An 18,460-nucleotide genomic window follows, 5' to 3' on the forward strand; every position below is an offset into this window, starting at 1 on the left:
TGTACTATCTTCTGTAACTTGTATTATTGTTAAACAAATTACATAATGATGAGAGGCTATCTGCCTTTTTTAAGCGGAACACTGTTATCGAATCACTTCAGGCACATACAATTGAAGATTTAGCAGGTGGGGCTCAGCTGCCTCTGCGCTTCCGCTCGCTGCTACCCAGTGCAGAGCAGTTTGACTGTTCTCACTCGAGTATTACATATCCTACTGTCGTTTAACGTGAGACAGAAGAACTGAAAAAGGGACACTGTAATATTCACCAAACAAAATTTGGTCTATTATTACTGTCCTCTCTAAACAAATTACATAATTATGAGAAGTAAACTGCCGATTTTAAGTGGAAGGCGGTAACGAATCACTTCATGGCTGCACATTTCACTACCTACTAAATCAGATTCAGTCGCTTCTGTGTGTCCTTCGAAGGTCACCCAATGTAGCGCCGTTTTACTTTTACCTCTCGCGTATTACTACGCATACCGTGACTTCGAACGTTCTCACTGAACTGCCACAGGGCACTGAGAAAATCACCAGGCAAAATTTCTTCTGTGCATTGGAACTTTTAACAGAACTATCGCGGCACACACATACAATTCAACATTTAGTAAATGAGATTCAGTCACATCTATGTTTCTGTGCGTCCCTTGGCTGCCGGCCAGTGAAGGGCAATTTTACAGTTACCCCTCGAGTATTACAACGCCTGCTGTAATGTCACATGTGGTCACAGAACGGCCACAGTGTCAGTGACGTTCACGAGACAAAACGTTATCTGTTATTATTATCCACAGTTACTTGTAATATTGTGAAAGATATTACATAATTATACGAAGTAATCTGCAGGTTTTAAGTGGAACGCCGTTAACGAATCACTTCATGCAGTACATTTCAGTAGCTACTAAATTAGATTCAGTCACCTCTGTGTGTCCCCTAGCGGCTGCCCAGTGTAGCGCTGTTTTACAGTTACCTCTCGAGTATTACAACGCCTACTATAATGTCATATGTGGTCACAGAACGGCCACAGTGTCACTGACATTCACCAGACAAAACTTTGTTATTATTATCCACAGTTACTTGTAATATTGTTAAAAATATTACATAATTATAAAATATAACCTGCCGGTTTTATGTGGAACGCGGTTAACGAATCACTTCGTGCATGTACAATTCAGTAGCTACTAAATTAGATTAAGTCACGTGTTTGTATTCTCTGGAGGTTGCCCACTGTAGTACGGTTTTACTGTTACCTCTCGAGTATTACAACGCCCACCGTGACTTCTCACGTTCTCACTGAACTTGCCACTGAGGAGCGGACGTCATCATTAGAAAATTTATTTCAAAGCAATGCAACGATTAAGAGAAGTACTATACACTGTAACTTATATTATTGTTAAACAACTTACATAATTATGAGAAGAAATCTGGCGATTTAAGTGCAACTCCATTAAGGAATCTCGTCATGGACGTACAATTCTGTAGCTACTAGATGAGATTCAATCATCTCTGTGTGTCCCATGGCGGTTGCATAGAGTAGGTCAGTTTTACTACTATCTCTCGAGTATTACAACGCCTACCGTGACTTCGCAAGTTCTCAACTAACCACCACAGTATCACTTACATCATCACCAGACAAAAACTTGTCTATGAGATACACCGTATAACAGAAGTACTATCCGCTGCAACTTGTATTATTGTTAAACAAATTACTTAATGATGAAAAGCAAGTAGTCGTTTTTAATCGGAACTCTGTAAACGAATCACTTCATGTACATACAGTTCAATATTTAAGAAATGAGATTCAGTCCCCTCTGTGTGCCTGTGTCTCGCTTGGTTGTTGCCCAGTGGATGCCCGTCTTACTGTTACTTCTCTAGTAGGGCAACGCCTACCGTGACTGTGCATAATCTCACTGAACTGCCACAGGGCACTGACATAATCACCAGACAAATTATTGTCTATACGACGCAATGTTTAACAAAAGTACTATCTGCTGAAACATGTATTATTGTTAAACAAATTACATAATGATGAAAAGCCATCTGCCGTTTTTAAGCAGAAATGTTGACGAATCACTTCATGCACATACAATTCAAGATTTAGCAGGTGAGACTCAGCCACATCTGCGATTCCGCTCGCTGCTACCCAGTGCAGAGCAGTTTGACTGTTCTCACTCGAGCATTACAAATCCTACTGTCATTTCACGTGAGCCCGAAGATCTGAAAAAGGGACACTGTAACATTCACCAAACAAAATTTTGTCTATTATTATTATCCTCTGTAAACAAATTACATAATTATGAGAAGTAAACTGCCGATTTTAAGTGGAAGGCGGTAACGAATAACTTCATGGCGGTACATTTCACTATCTACTAAATCAGATTCAGACGCTTCTGTGTGTCCTTCGGAGGTCGCCCAATGTAGCGCCGTTTTACTTTTACCTCTCGCGTATTACTACGGATTCCGTGACTTCGAACGTTCTCACTGAACTGCCACAGGGCACTGAGAAAACCACCAGGCAATATTTCTTCGTGCAATGGAACTTTTAACAGAACTACAATCTGCTGTAACTTGTATTATCGTGAAACAAATTACATAATGATGGGAAGCAATCTGCCGTTTTTAAGCGGAACTTTGTTGTCTAATCGCGGCACACACATACAATTCAACATTTAGTAAATGAGATTCAGTCACATCTATGTTTCTGTGCGTCCCCTGGTTGCCGGCCACTGAAGGCAATTTCACAGTTACCCCTCGAGTATTACAACGCCTGCTGTAATGTCACATGTGGTCACAGAACGGCCACAGTGTCAGTGACGTTCACGAGACAAAACGTTGTCGTTATTATTATCCACAGTTACTTGTAATATTGTGAAACTTATTACATAATTATAAGAAGTAATCTGCGGGTTTTAAGAGGAACGCCGTTAACGAATCACTTCATGCAAGTACATTTCAGTAGCTACTAAATTAGATTCAGTCACCTCTGTGTGTCCCCTAGCGGCTGCCCAGTGTAGCGCTGTTTTACAGTTACCTCTCGAGTATTACAACGCCTACTGTAATGTCACATGTGGTCACAGAACGGCCACAGTGTCACTGACGTTCACGAACAAAACATTGTCTGTTATTATTATCCGCAGTTACTTGTAATATTGTTAAAAATATTACATAATTATAAAATATAACCTGACGGTTTTACGTGGAACGCGGTTTACGAATCATTTCGTGCATGTATAATTCAGTAGCTGCTAAATGAGTTTCAGTCACGTGTTTGTATTCTGTGGAGGTTTCCCACTGTAGTACGGTTTTACTGTTACCTCTCGAGTATTACAACGCCCACCGTGACTTCTCACGTTCTCACTGAACTCGCCTCTGGGGAGCTGACATCATCATTAGAAAATTTATTTCAAAGCAATGCAACGATTAAGAGAAGATCTATACACTGTAACTTATATTATTGTTAAACAACTTACATAATTATGAGAAGAAATCTGCCGATTTTGAGTGGAGCTCCATTAAGGAATCTCCTCATGGACGTACAATTCTGTAGCTACTAGATGAGATTCAGTCACCTCTGTATGTCCCATGGCGGTGACTTCGCAAGTTCTCAACTAACCGCCACAGTATCACTTACATCATCACCAGACAAAATCTTGTCTATGAAATACACCGTATAACAGAAGTACCTTCCGCTGCAATTTGTATTATTGTTAAACAAATTACATAATGGTGAAAAGGAAGCAGTCGTTTTTAATCGGAACTCTGTAAACGAATCACTTCATGTACATACAGTTCAACATTTAAGAAATGAGATTCAGTCCCCTCTGAGTTTCTGTGTCTCCCTTGGTTGTTGCCCAGTGGATGCCCGTCTTACTGTTACTTCTCTAGTAGGACAACGCCTACCGTGACTGTGCACATTCTCACTGAACTGCCACAGGGCACTGACATAATCAGCAGCCAATTATTGTCTATACGACGCAATGTTTAACAGAAGTACTATCTGCTGAAACATGTATTATTGTTAAACAAATTACATAATGATGAAAAGCCATCTGCCGTTTTTAAGCAGTAATGTTAACGAATCACTTCTTGCACATACAATTCAACATTTAGTAAAAGAGGTTCAGTTACATTAGTGTCTTCTCTGGCTGCCGCCCAGTGTAGGGCCATCTTACAGTTACCACTCGAGTATTAATCCGCATACTGTCTCTTCTCATATGCTCATGCAACCGCTACAGCTCCATTGACACATTCACCAAGCAATTTCTTTTATATGATTTGCAACGTTTAACAGAAATACTGTCCGGTGTAACTTGTATAATTGTTAAACAAATTAGATAACGATGAGAGGCTATCTGCCTTTTTTAAGCGGAAATCTATTAACGAATCACTTCATGCAAATGCAGTTCAAGATTTAGTAAATGAGATTCAGTCACCTCTTTGTTTCTATGTGTCCCCGTGCTGCTGCCCAGTGGAGGCACGTTTAGTCTTACCTCTCGAGTATTACATCCCCTCCTGACATGTCACATGTGGTCATTGAACCGCCAAAGTGCCACTCACGTTCTCAAGACAGAACTTAAGTGTGTTATTTTCATCCTCTGTCACCTATATATCTTGCTGGTCCATTTCAGTATATACTAAATGAGATTCAAACGTGTTTGTGTTGCCCATTGTAGGGCCGTTTTACTGTTACCACTCAAGTATTACAACGCATTTTGTCACTACACACGTGCTCACTGAACCGCCAAAGATGCACTGACATATTCACCAGACAAAATTTGTCTATTATTTTTATTATCCACTATAGCTTATATTATTGTCAAAGAAATTACATAATTATGAGAATTATGTGGCGCTTATAAATGGAACTCTATTAAAGAATCTCTTCACGCAGGTACAATTCAGTAGCTACTAAATGAGATTCAGTCACGTGTGTGTGTCCCATAGCGGTTGCATAGTTTAGGACAGTTTTACTGTTACCTCTCGAATGTTACAACGCCTACCATGACTGGCAACGTTTGATTTAACCGCCACATTGGCACTGACATCACCAGGCAAATTTTTATCTATGAGATGCAACGTTTAACAGAAGTACTATCTGCTGTAACTTCAATTATTCTTAAACAAATTATATTATGATGAGAAGCAATCTGCCGTTTTTAAGAGGAACTCTGTTAACGAATCACTTCATGCACTTAGAATTCAACATTTAGTAAATGAGATTCAGTCACATCTATGTTGCAGTGTGTCGCCTGGCTGCTGCCCTGTGTAGGGTGGTTTTACTGATACCAGTCGAGGATTACAAGGCATTCTGTCACTACACATGAGCTCACTGAACCGCCGCAGTGGTACTGACATATTCACAAGACAAAATTTTGCCTCTTATTACTATTGCAGTAACTTGTGGAGCCACATTTTATTCTTACCTCTTGAGTATTACATCACCTCCTGACATGTCACATGTGGTCATTGAACCGCCAAAGGGCCACTCACGTTCTCAAGACAAACCTTAAGAGTAATTTTATCATCCTCTGTCACCTATATATTATTAAACAAATTACATAATTGTGAGAAGTAGTCAAGTGGAGCGCCGTTAGCGAATCATTTCATGCAGGTACATTTCAGTAGGTACTAAATGAGATTCAAACATGTTTGTGTTGCCCATTGTTGAGCCGTTTTACGTTATGAGAAGTGAACTGCCGATTTTAAGTGGAAGGCCGATAACGAATCACTTCATCCCGGTACATTTCAGTATCTACTAAATCAGATTCATTCGCTTCTGTGTGTCCTTCGGAGGTCGCCCAATGTAGTGCCGTTTTACTTTTACCTCTTGCGTATTAATACGCGTACCGTGACTTCGCACATTGTCACTTAACTGCCACAGGGCACTGAGAAAATCACCAGGCAAAATTTCTTCTGTGCGATGCAAGTTCTAAAAGAACTACTATCTGCTGTAACTTGTATTATTGTTAAACAAATTACATAATGATGGGAAGCAATATGCCGTTTTTAAGCGGAACTCTTTTATTGAAGAACCTAATGCACATACAATTCAACATTTAGTAAATGAGATTGAGTCACCTCTATGTTTCTGTGTGTCCCCTGATTGCCGCCCAGTGGAGGCCTGTTTTACAGTTACCTCTTGTGTGTTACAATGCCTACCCTGATATCGCGCATTCTCATTGAACTGCCACAGGGCACTGACATAATAACCAGACATAGTTTTGTCTTTGCGATGCAACGTTTAACATAAGTACTATCTGCTGTGACTTATATTATTGTTTATCAAATTACATTATTATGAGAAGAAATCTGCAGACTTTAAGTGGAACTCCATTAACAAATCACTTCATGCAGTGACAGTTCAGTAGTTACTAAATGAGAGTCACATCTGTGTGTCCCATGGCGTTTGCATAGTGTAGGAACGTTTTACTGTTACCTCTCGAGTATTACAATTCCTACTCTCATTTGACATGTGCTCACTGAACTAGAAAGAGGCACCGCCATAATCACTAAACAAAATTTAGTCTATTAGTATTATTATAATCTGTAAACAAATTACATATTTATGAGAAATAATCTTCCGATTTTAAGTGGAACGCCGATAGCGAGTCACTTTGTGGAGGTACAACAGAGAAGTTACTAAATGACTTTCAGTCACCTTTGTGTGTCGCCTGGCTGCTGCCCAATGTAGGCCTACTGTCATGTCATATGTGGAGAATAATCTGCCAACTTTACGTGGGACTCCATTAACGAATTTATTCATGCAGGTACACTTGACAAGATACTAAATGAGATTCAGTCAAGTCTGTTTCTCCCATGGCGGTTGAATAGCGAAGTACGGTTTTACTGTAAACTGTCGAGTAACACGACTCCTACCGTGACTTCGCACGTTCTCACTGAACCGCCACAGTGGCGCAGACATCATCACCAGAATAATTTTTGTCTATGAGAAGCAGCGTTTAACATAAGTACTATCCATTGTAACTTGTATTATTATTAAACAAATTACATTACGATGAGAAGCAATGCGCCTTTTTTAGGAGGAACTCTTTTATAGAATCCTTTCATGCACATATAATTCAAGATTTAGTAAATGAGATTCATTCACCTCTATGTCTCTGTACGTCTCCTGGTTGCTGCCAACTGAAGACTCATTTTACTGTTTCCTCTCTAGTATTACATCACCTACTGTCATGTCATATGTGGTCACTGAACCACCACAGTGCCAGTGATATTCACCAGACCACATTTTGTCTATTATTATAATTCACAATATATTATATTACTGTTCAACCAATTACATAATTATGAGAAGATATGTGCCGTTTATAAGCGGAACTCTTTTATCGAATCACTTCATGCACATACAGTTCGAGATTTAGCAGGTGAGGCTCAGCTACCTCTGCGATTCCGCTCGCTGCTACCCAGTGCAGAGCAGTTTGACTGTTCTCACTCGAGTATTACATATCCTACTGTCGTTTAACGTGAGACCGAAGAACTGAAAAAGGGACACTGTAATATTCACCAAACAAAATTTGGTCTATTATTACTATCCTCTCTAAACAAATTACATAATTATGAGAAGTAAACTGCCGATTTTAAGTGGAAGGCGGTAACGAATCACTTCATAGCGGTACATTTCACTATTTAGTAAATCAGATTCAGACGCTTCTGTGTGTCCTTCGGAGGTCGCCCAATGTAGCGCCGTTTTACTTTTACCTGTCGCGTATTACTACGGATACCGTGACTTCGAACGTTCTCACTGAACTGCCACAGGGCACTGAGAAAATCACCAGGCAAAATTTCTTCTGTGCGATGCAACTTCTAAAAGAACTACTATCTGCTGTAACTTGTATTATTGTTAAACAAATTACATAATGATGGGAAGCAATATGCCGTTTTTAAGCGGAACTCTTTTATTGAAGAACCTAATGCACATACAATTCAACATTTAGTAAATGAGATTGAGTCACCTCTATGTTTCTGTGTGTCCCCTGATTGCCGCCCAGTGGAGGCCTGTTTTACAGTTACCTCTTGTGTGTTACAATGCCTACCCTGATATCGCGCATTCTCATTGAACTGCCACAGGGCACTGACATAATAACCAGACATAGTTTTGTCTTTGCGATGCAACGTTTAACATAAGTACTATCTGCTGTAACTTATATTATTGTTTATCAAATTACATTATTATGAGAAGAAATCTGCAGACTTTAAGTGGAACTCCATTAACAAATCACTTCATGCAGTGACAGTTCAGTAGTTACTAAATGAGAGTCACATCTGTGTGTCCCATGGCGTTTGCATAGTGTAGGAACGTTTTACTGTTACCTCTCGAGTATTACAATTCCTACTCTCATTTGACATGTGCTCACTGAACTAGAAAGAGGCACCGCCATAATCACTAAACAAAATTTAGTCTATTATTATTATTATAATTTGTAAACAAATTACATATTTATGAGAAATAATCTTCCGTTTTTAAGTGGAACGCCGATAGCGAGTCACTTCGTGGAGGTACAACAGAGAAGTTACTAAATGACTTTCAGTCACCTTTGTGTGTCACCTGGCTGCTGCCCAATGTAGGCCTACTGTCATGTCATATGTGGAGAATAATCTGCCAACTTTATGTGGGACTCCATTAACGAATTTATTCATGCAGGTACAATTGACAAGATACTAAATGAGATTCAGTCAAGTGTGTTTGTCCCTTGGCGGTTGTATAGCGAAGTACGGTTTTACTGTAAACTGTCGAGTAACACGACTCCTACCGTGACTTCGCACGTTCTCACTGAACCGCCACAGTGGCGCAGACATCATCACCAGAATAATTTTTGTCTATGAGAAGCAGCGTTTAACATAAGTACTATCCATTGTAACTTGTATTATTATTAAACAAATTACATTACGATGAGAAGCAATGCGCCTTTTTTAGGAGGAACTCTTTTATAGAATCCTTTCATGCACATATAATTCAAGATTTAGTAAATGAGATTCATTCACCTCTATGTCTCTGTACGTCTCCTGGTTGCTGCCAACTGAAGACTCATTTTACTGTTTCCTCTCTAGTATTACATCACCTACTGTCATGTCATATGTGGTCACTGAACCACCACAGTGCCAGTGATATTCACCAGACCACATTTTGTCTATTATTATAATTCACAATATATTATATTACTGTTCAACCAATTACATAATTATGAGAAGATATGTGCCGTTTATAAGCGGAACTCTTTTATCGAATCACTTCATGCACATACAGTTCGAGATTTAGCAGGTGAGGCTCAGCTACCTCTGCGATTCCGCTCGCTGCTACCCAGTGCAGAGCAGTTTGACTGTTCTCACTCGAGTATTACATATCCTACTGTCGTTTAACGTGAGACCGAAGAACTGAAAAAGGGACACTGTAATATTCACCAAACAAAATTTGGTCTATTATTACTATCCTCTCTAAACAAATTACATAATTATGAGAAGTAAACTGCCGATTTTAAGTGGAAGGCGGTAACGAATCACTTCATAGCGGTACATTTCACTATTTAGTAAATCAGATTCAGACGCTTCTGTGTGTCCTTCGGAGGTCGCCCAATGTAGCGCCGTTTTACTTTTACCTGTCGCGTATTACTACGGATACCGTGACTTCGAACGTTCTCACTGAACTGCCACAGGGCACTGAGAAAATCACCAGGCAAAATTTCTTCTGTGCGATGCAACTTCTAAAAGAACTACTATCTGCTGTAACTTGTATTATTGTTAAACAAATTACATAATGATGGGAAGCAATATGCCGTTTTTAAGCGGAACTCTTTTATTGAAGAACCTAATGCACATACAATTCAACATTTAGTAAATGAGATTGAGTCACCTCTATGTTTCTGTGTGTCCCCTGATTGCCGCCCAGTGGAGGCCTGTTTTACAGTTACCTCTTGTGTGTTACAATGCCTACCCTGATATCGCGCATTCTCATTGAACTGCCACAGGGCACTGACATAATAACCAGACATAGTTTTGTCTTTGCGATGCAACGTTTAACATAAGTACTATCTGCTGTAACTTATATTATTGTTTATCAAATTACATTATTATGAGAAGAAATCTGCAGACTTTAAGTGGAACTCCATTAACAAATCACTTCATGCAGTGACAGTTCAGTAGTTACTAAATGAGAGTCACATCTGTGTGTCCCATGGCGTTTGCATAGTGTAGGAACGTTTTACTGTTACCTCTCGAGTATTACAATTCCTACTCTCATTTGACATGTGCTCACTGAACTAGAAAGAGGCACCGCCATAATCACTAAACAAAATTTAGTCTATTATTATTATTATAATTTGTAAACAAATTACATATTTATGAGAAATAATCTTCCGTTTTTAAGTGGAACGCCGATAGCGAGTCACTTCGTGGAGGTACAACAGAGAAGTTACTAAATGACTTTCAGTCACCTTTGTGTGTCACCTGGCTGCTGCCCAATGTAGGCCTACTGTCATGTCATATGTGGAGAATAATCTGCCAACTTTATGTGGGACTCCATTAACGAATTTATTCATGCAGGTACAATTGACAAGATACTAAATGAGATTCAGTCAAGTGTGTTTGTCCCTTGGCGGTTGTATAGCGAAGTACGGTTTTACTGTAAACTGTCGAGTAACACGACTCCTACCGTGACTTCGCACGTTCTCACTGAACCGCCACAGTGGCGCACACATCATCACCAGAATAATTTTTGTCTATGAGAAGCAGCGTTTAACATAAGTACTATCCATTGTAACATATATTATTGTTAAACAAATTACATTACGATGAGAAGCAATCTGCCGTTTTTAAGCGAACATCTCTTATCGAATGACTTCATGCACATTAAATTCAACATCTAGTGAATGAGATTCAGTCACCTTTGTGTGTCTCCTGCTAGCTGCCCACTGTAGGACCGTTTTACTGATATTTCTCGAGTATTACAGTGCCTACTGTCATGTCACTGAAGCGCCACAGTGGCACTAGCGCTCACTAGACTAAACATTGTCTATTATTATTATCCACAGTAACTTATATTATTATTGAGCTAATTACATAATTATGAGAAATTATCTGCCGATTTTAAGTGGAACGCCGTTAACGAGTCACATTATGCAGGTACACTTGAGTTGCTACTAAATGAGATTCAGTCACGTCTCAGAGTACTCTGGAGGTAGCCCACTGTAGGGCCGTATTACTTTCACTTCTCGCGTATTACTACGCCTACCGTGACCTCGCACATTCTCACTGAACTGCCACAGGGCACTGACATTTTCACCAGTCAAACTTTTGTCTATGCGATGAAACATTTAACACAAGTACTATCTGCTGTAACTTGTATTATTTGTCAACAAGTTACATAATGATGAGAAGCAATCTGCCTTTCTTAAGCGGAACTCTGTTAACTAATCACTTCATGCACATACAATTCAACATTTAGTAAATGAGACTCACTCACCTCTGCGTTTGCCTTCGCTGCTACGCAGTGTAGGGCAGTTTTACTGTTACGACTCGAGTATTACAAATAATACTCTCATTTGACATGTGCACACTGAACTGAAAAAGGGCCACTAACATATTCACTAAACAATATTTCGTCTGTTGTTATTATACTCTGTAAACAAATTACATAATTATGAGAATTAATCTACCGATTTTTAGTGGAACACCAATAACGAATCAATTCATGCCGGTACATTTCAGTAGCTACTAAATGAGATTCAGTTACTTCTGTGTGTCCTCTTGAGGTCGCCCAATGTAGCGCTGTTTCACTTTTGTCTCTCGCGTATTATTACGCCTACCGTTACTTCGCGCATTCTCACTGAACTTCCTCAGGGCACTGACATAATCACCAGAGGAAATTTCTTCTATGCGATGGAACCTGTAACAGAAGTTCTATCTGCTGTAACTTGTATTATTGTTAAACAAATGTACATAATGATGAGAAGCAATCTGCCTTTTTGAAGCGGAACTCTGTTTTCGAATCACTTCATGCGCATACAATTCAACACTTAGCAAGTGAGACTCAATCACCTCTGCGAGTCCACTCGCTGATACCCAGTGCGGAGCAGTTTTACTGTTCTCACTCGAGTATTACTAAACCTTCTGTCATTGCACATGTGCTCACTGAACTGAAAATGGAGGACTGACTTATTCGACAATCAAAATTTTGTCTATTATTATTATCCTCAGTATAAAAATTATATAATAATGAGAAATAATCTGCAGGTTTTAAGTGGAACGCCGATAAAGAATCACAGCATGCCGGTTCATTGTAGTAGCTTCTAAATTAGATTCAGTCACGTCTGTGTGTCCTTTGGCTGCTGCCCAGTGTAGGGCTGTTTTACTGTAACCACTCGAGTATTACAACGCATATTGTCATTTCACATGTTTTCGCTGAACTGCTACAGTGACACTGACATATTCACCAGAATATTTTTTTCTATTATTATTATCCACTGTAACTGATATTATTGTTAAACAAATTAAATAATTATAAGAAATAACTTTCTGATTTTAAGTGGATAGCCGTTAGCGAATCACTTCACGCAGGTACAATTCAGTAGCTACTAAATGAAGTTCAGTCACGTCTGTGTGTCCTCTGGGGGTTGCCCAGTGTTGGACCGTATTACTGTTACCTCCGGAGTATTACACCGCCTACTGTGACTTCGCACTTTCGCACTGAAGCTCCGCAGTGGCACTGACATTTTCCCCAGACAAATTTTTGTCTATGTGATGCAACGTTTAACAGATGTGCTATCTGCTGTAACTTGTATTGTGGTTTAACAAATTACATAATGATGAGAAGCAATCTGCCTTTTTTAAGCGGAACTATGTTAACGAATCATTTCATGCACATACAATTCAACATTTAGTGGAGATTGAGCCACCTTTATGTGCCCCCTGGCTGCTGCCCAGCGTAGGGCTGTTCTACAGTTACCACTCGAGTATTACAGCGCTTACCGTGACCTCGCACATTCTCACTGAACTGCCACAGGGCATTTATATAATCAACAGACAAATTTTTGTCTGTGTTACCAGTTAATTTTTTTCTGTTATTATTACTATCCACTGTAACTTATATTATTGCTAAAGAAAATACATAATTATAACAAGTAATCTGCCAATTTTAAGTGGATCGTCGTTAACGAAACACTTTATGCACGTACAATTCAGTAGTAAATAAATTAAGTTCAGTCACGTCTGTGTGTCCTCTGGAGGTTGCCCAGTGTAGGACCGTATTACTGTTACCTCTGGAGTATTACAACGCCCACTATGACTTTGCACGTTCTCAGTGAACCGCCACAGTGGCACTGACATTTTCACCAGTCAAATTTTTGTCTATGGGATGCAACAATTAACAGGAGTGTTATCTGCTGTGACTTGTAGTATTGTTGAACAAGTTACATAATGATGAGAAGCAATCTGCTTTTCTTAAGCGGAACTCTGTTAACGAATCACATTATGCACGTACAATTCACCATTTAGTAAATGAGATTCAGCCACCTCTGTGTGTCCCCTTGCTGCTCCCCAGTGTAGGGCGGTTTTACAATTACCACTCGAATATTACAAAGCTGTCACTTCACGTGAGTTCACCTAACCGCCAGAGGGGGTTTTAACATATTCACCAGACAAAAGTTTGTTTATTGTTATTATCCGCTGTAACTTATATTATTTTTAAACAAATTACTTAATTATGAGAAGTAATCTGCCTATTTTAAGTCGAAAGCCATTAACGAACCACTTCATGCAGGTACAATTCAGTATCTACTAAATGAGATTCAGTCACGTCTGGGTGTCCTCCGGCTGGTGCTCAGTGTCGGACCGTTTTACTGTTACCACTCGAGTATTACAACGCCTTCTCTCATTTCACATGTGCTCACTGAACCGCCTCAGAGTCATTGACTCATTCAGCAGATAAAATTTTATCTATTATTATTATTCGCTGTAACTTATATTATTGTTAAACAAATTACATAAATATGAGAAGTAATCTTCCGATTCCAAGTGGAACTCCATTAACGAATCACTTTATACGTGTACAATTCAGTATCTACTAATGAGATTTAGTCACGTCTGTGTGTCCCTTGGCGGTTGCCCAGTTTAGGAGTGTTTTACTGTTACCTCTCGAGTATTACAAAGCGTACCGTGAATTCGCATGTCCTACTGCCACAGGGGCACTGACATCATCACGAGAAAAACTTTGGTTTGTGCGATGCAACGTTTTCCGTCACTTCAAACATGCTCACTGAGCCGCCATCATCACTTGTCCAAATTTGTGTTATGTGACGGAACGGTTGTCACAAATATTATCTGCTGTAACATGTATTACAGTTAAACAAGGAAGTAATCTGTCGTTTTTAAGCGGAACACCGTTAACGAAGTACTTCATGCTTGTACAATTCAACAGGCAATAAGTGAGATACAGTTTTGTATGTGTGTCCCCTGACTACTGTCCAGTTCATGACAGCCTTTCTGATTTCACTTTAATTTTACAACCTTTTCCATCACTTCAATCATGTACATCGCACGCAACTCTAAGATGGCCCCATAGTCGCAACCATTAACTTCCTCGTCACGTATCACTGTTAAGTTAATTATATAATTATGAGAACCAGTCTATCAAGGTTTAGTGTATCACGTTTGCCAAAAGGCACAGTGCAGGTGCGTTTCAACATTCAGGAAACGAGATAGATTGACACCTCTGTGATTCTTGACTGGTGCCCAGTTCAGGAATGTCTCGAAGATTTTATAAAGCCTTTCGCCTCTTCATACATTTACACTGAACTGCCACCAAGGCACTCACATCATTACCACCCTGACTTTCAACTATATGATGTTTCGTTTCAGAAAAGTATTATCTGGTGTAACATGTACTACTGTTATGTAAACCATATAATTATGAGAAGCGATCTGCTGATTTTTAGCGCAACACGTGTACAAAACGCTATGTATATGTACATTTCGACATTTAGTATACGAGGCTGATTCTCGGTTCTGCGTCACTTGATTGCCTCCCAATGCAGGACGGACTTTCGGATTTCACTTTCATATTAAAACGCCTACCGGGACTTCATGCGTGTACCCTGCACTTCCACAGAGGCCCTGACGTCATCACCAGCCGAGACCTCAGCTGTAAGATTCCCCAGTCCACACAAGTATTATGAGCTGCAACACGGATTGCTGTTAGCCATACTACATGATTATGAGACGTAATCTGCAGATTTATAGCAGACCACCGTTAAGAAATGGCAATGTGAAGGTACATTTCGGAGATACATTCATGCGTATGTGTCCTTTGAGTGCTGCTCAATGCAGGACTGTCTTCCAGATTTCACTCGAAAATTAGAACGCTTACCGCCTCTTCATACGTGTACATTGCTCCACAACTGAGAACCTCACATGATCAGAAACCCAAACTGCAACTGTAAGATGCCCCATTTCACACAAGTATTATCAGTAGCAACACGTATCACTGTTAGTGTTCTTTCATGATTACGACAATCAATTTGCCAGATTTTAGTGTAATACCGTTAACAAAAGGGAATGTGCAGGTAAATGTCAGCATTCAGTAAACGAGATACATTGAAGCCTCTCTTTTTCTTGACTGGTGCCCAGTGCATGTGTGTCTGCAAGATTTCACACTAATTTTACAGTGCCTACCTTCACGTCATACGTACACACTGCACTGCCACAAAGACTCTCACATGATCATCAGCACGAACTACAACTGCAACCGTAAACACAAGTCCTGTCTGGTTTAACATTTATTACTGTTTAGCTTGTTACATAAAGACAAGTAATCTGCCGAATTTTAGCGCACCACAGTTAACAAAAGGCAATGTGCAGGTATAGTTCCACAGTCAGTAAATGAGATAGATTCACGTCTGTGTGCCCCTTGAATGCTGCCCAATGTAGAATGATCTTCCAGTTTTCACTTGAATTTTACGACGCTTACCGTCGCTTCACGCAAGTTTAACTTACAGTCATTGAAGCGCTGACATCATCACCAACCCAAACTACATGTACATGATACACTGTTCGATTAGGTATTAACTGCTGTAACACGTATTACTGTTAAGGATATTACGTAATTATGAGAAGCAATCTGTTGACTTTTAGCGATATACCATTGACAAAAGGTTGCAGGTACATGTCAACATTCAGTAAACGATATACATTCATGCCTGCGTGCTGTAATTTTACAGCACTTGTGTCACCTCATGTGTGTAACGCTGCGCCGTCACAGACACACTCACATTATCACCACGCCAAATCTCTCTTATAGGATGCCTCAGTCCACAAAAGTATTATCAGCTGTAACACGTATCACTGTTAAGGAAATTGCATAATTATGAGAATCAGTCTACCGTGTTTTAGTGGAACGTACGTAGTGAACAAAAGGGAATATGCTGGTACAGGAAACTTCACACGTGTATAATGCAGCACCATCGAGGCACTCACTTTATCACAAGTGTAAACTACTATTATACGATACTCCCGTTCACACAAGTATTATCTGCTACAAGCAAATTACATAACTATGAGAATCAAACTGTCGATATCTGAAGGAACACAGTTAGCAAAGGGGAATAGGCAGGTACATTTCAACATTCGGGAAAGAGAGACACGTTTCCACCTCTGTATTTCTTGTCCAGTGCAGGAATGCTTCGAAAATTTCACTCGAGATTTACAGCACCTGCTCTCATTTCACCCGTGCACACTGTACTGCAACAGGGTCACTGACATCTCCAGCCCAAATTTAAGCTATACGATGCCACCGTTCTCAGATTTATCATCTTGTGTAACACATACTAGTCTTAAGCGAATCACATATGTATGAGATACAGTCTGCCGATATTTAGTGGTACTCTGTTAACAAAAGTGAATTGTTGTTGTTCAGGTCTTCAGTCCTGAGACTGGCTTGATGCAGCTCTCCCTGCTGCTCCATCCTGTGCAAGCTTCTTCATCTCCCAGTATCTACTGCAGCCTACATCCTTCTGAATCTGCTTAGTGTATTCATCTCCCGGTCTCCCTCTACGATTTTTACCCTCCACCCTGCCCTCCAGTACTAAATTGGTGATCCCTTGATGCCTCAGAACATGTCCTACCAACTGATCCCTTCTTCTAGTCAAGTTGTGCCACAAGCTCCTCTTCTCCCCAATTCTGTTCAATACCTTCTCATCAGTTATGTGATCTACCCATCTAATCTTCAGCATTCTTCTGTAGCACCACATTTCGAAAGCTTCTATTCTCTTCTTGTCTAAACTATTTATCGTCCACGTTTCACTTCCATACATGTCTACACTCCATACAAATACTTTCAGAAACGATTTCCTGACATTTAAATCTATACTCGATGTTAACAAATTTTTCTTCTTCAGAAACGCTTTCCTTGCCATTGCCAGCCTACATTTTATATCCTAGCTACTTCGACCATCATCAGTTATTTCGCTCCCCAAATAGCAAAACTCCTTTACTACTTTAAGTGTCTCATTTCCTAATCTAATTCCCTCAGCATCACCCGACTTAATTCGACTACATTCCATTATCCTCGTTTTGCTTTTGTTAATGTTCATCTTATACCCTCCTTTCAAGACACTGTCCATTCCGTTCAACTGCTCTTCCAATTCCTTTGCTGTCTCTGACAGACTTACAATGTCATCGGCGAACCTCAAAGTTTTTATTTCTTCTCCATGGAGTTTAATACCTACTCCGAATTTTTCTTTTGTTTCCTTTACTGCTTGCTCAATACACAGATTGAATAACATCGGGGATAGGCTACAACCCTGTCTCACTCCCTTCCCAACCACTGCTTCCCTTTCATACCCCTCGACTCTTATAACTGCCATCTGTTTTCTGTACAAATTGTAAATAACCTTTCGCTCCCTGTATTTTACCCCTGCCATCTCCAGAATTTGAAAGAGAGAATTCCAATCAACATTGTCAAAAGCTTTCTCTAAGTCTACAAATGCTAGAAACGTAGGTTTGCCTTTCCTTAATCTTTCATCTAAGATACGTCGTAAGGTCAGTATTGCCTCACGTGTTCCAACATTTCTACGGAATCCAAACCGATCTTCCCCGAGGTCGGCTTCTATCAGTTTTTCCATTCGCCTGTAAAGAATTCGCGTTAGTATTTTGCAGATGTGACTTATTAAACTGATTCTTCGGTAATTTTCACATCTCTCAACACCTGCTTTCTTTGCGATTGGAATTATTATATTCTTCTCGAACGAAAGGGAATAGGCAGGTATATTTCACCATTCAATAAAAGAGACATGCTTCAGTGATTCTTGATTGGTGCCCAATGTAGGAGTGTTTCCAAGATTTTACTGGAGTTTTACAATATCTGCCGTCACTTCACGCACGTAAACTGCACTGACAACGAGCCACTCACATCATCAACAGCCCAAACTACAGTTATACGATGTAACCGTTAACACAA

This window comes from Schistocerca cancellata, chromosome 4 (genome assembly GCF_023864275.1).
Source record: "Schistocerca cancellata isolate TAMUIC-IGC-003103 chromosome 4, iqSchCanc2.1, whole genome shotgun sequence".
NCBI lineage: Eukaryota > Metazoa > Arthropoda > Insecta > Orthoptera > Acrididae > Schistocerca > Schistocerca cancellata.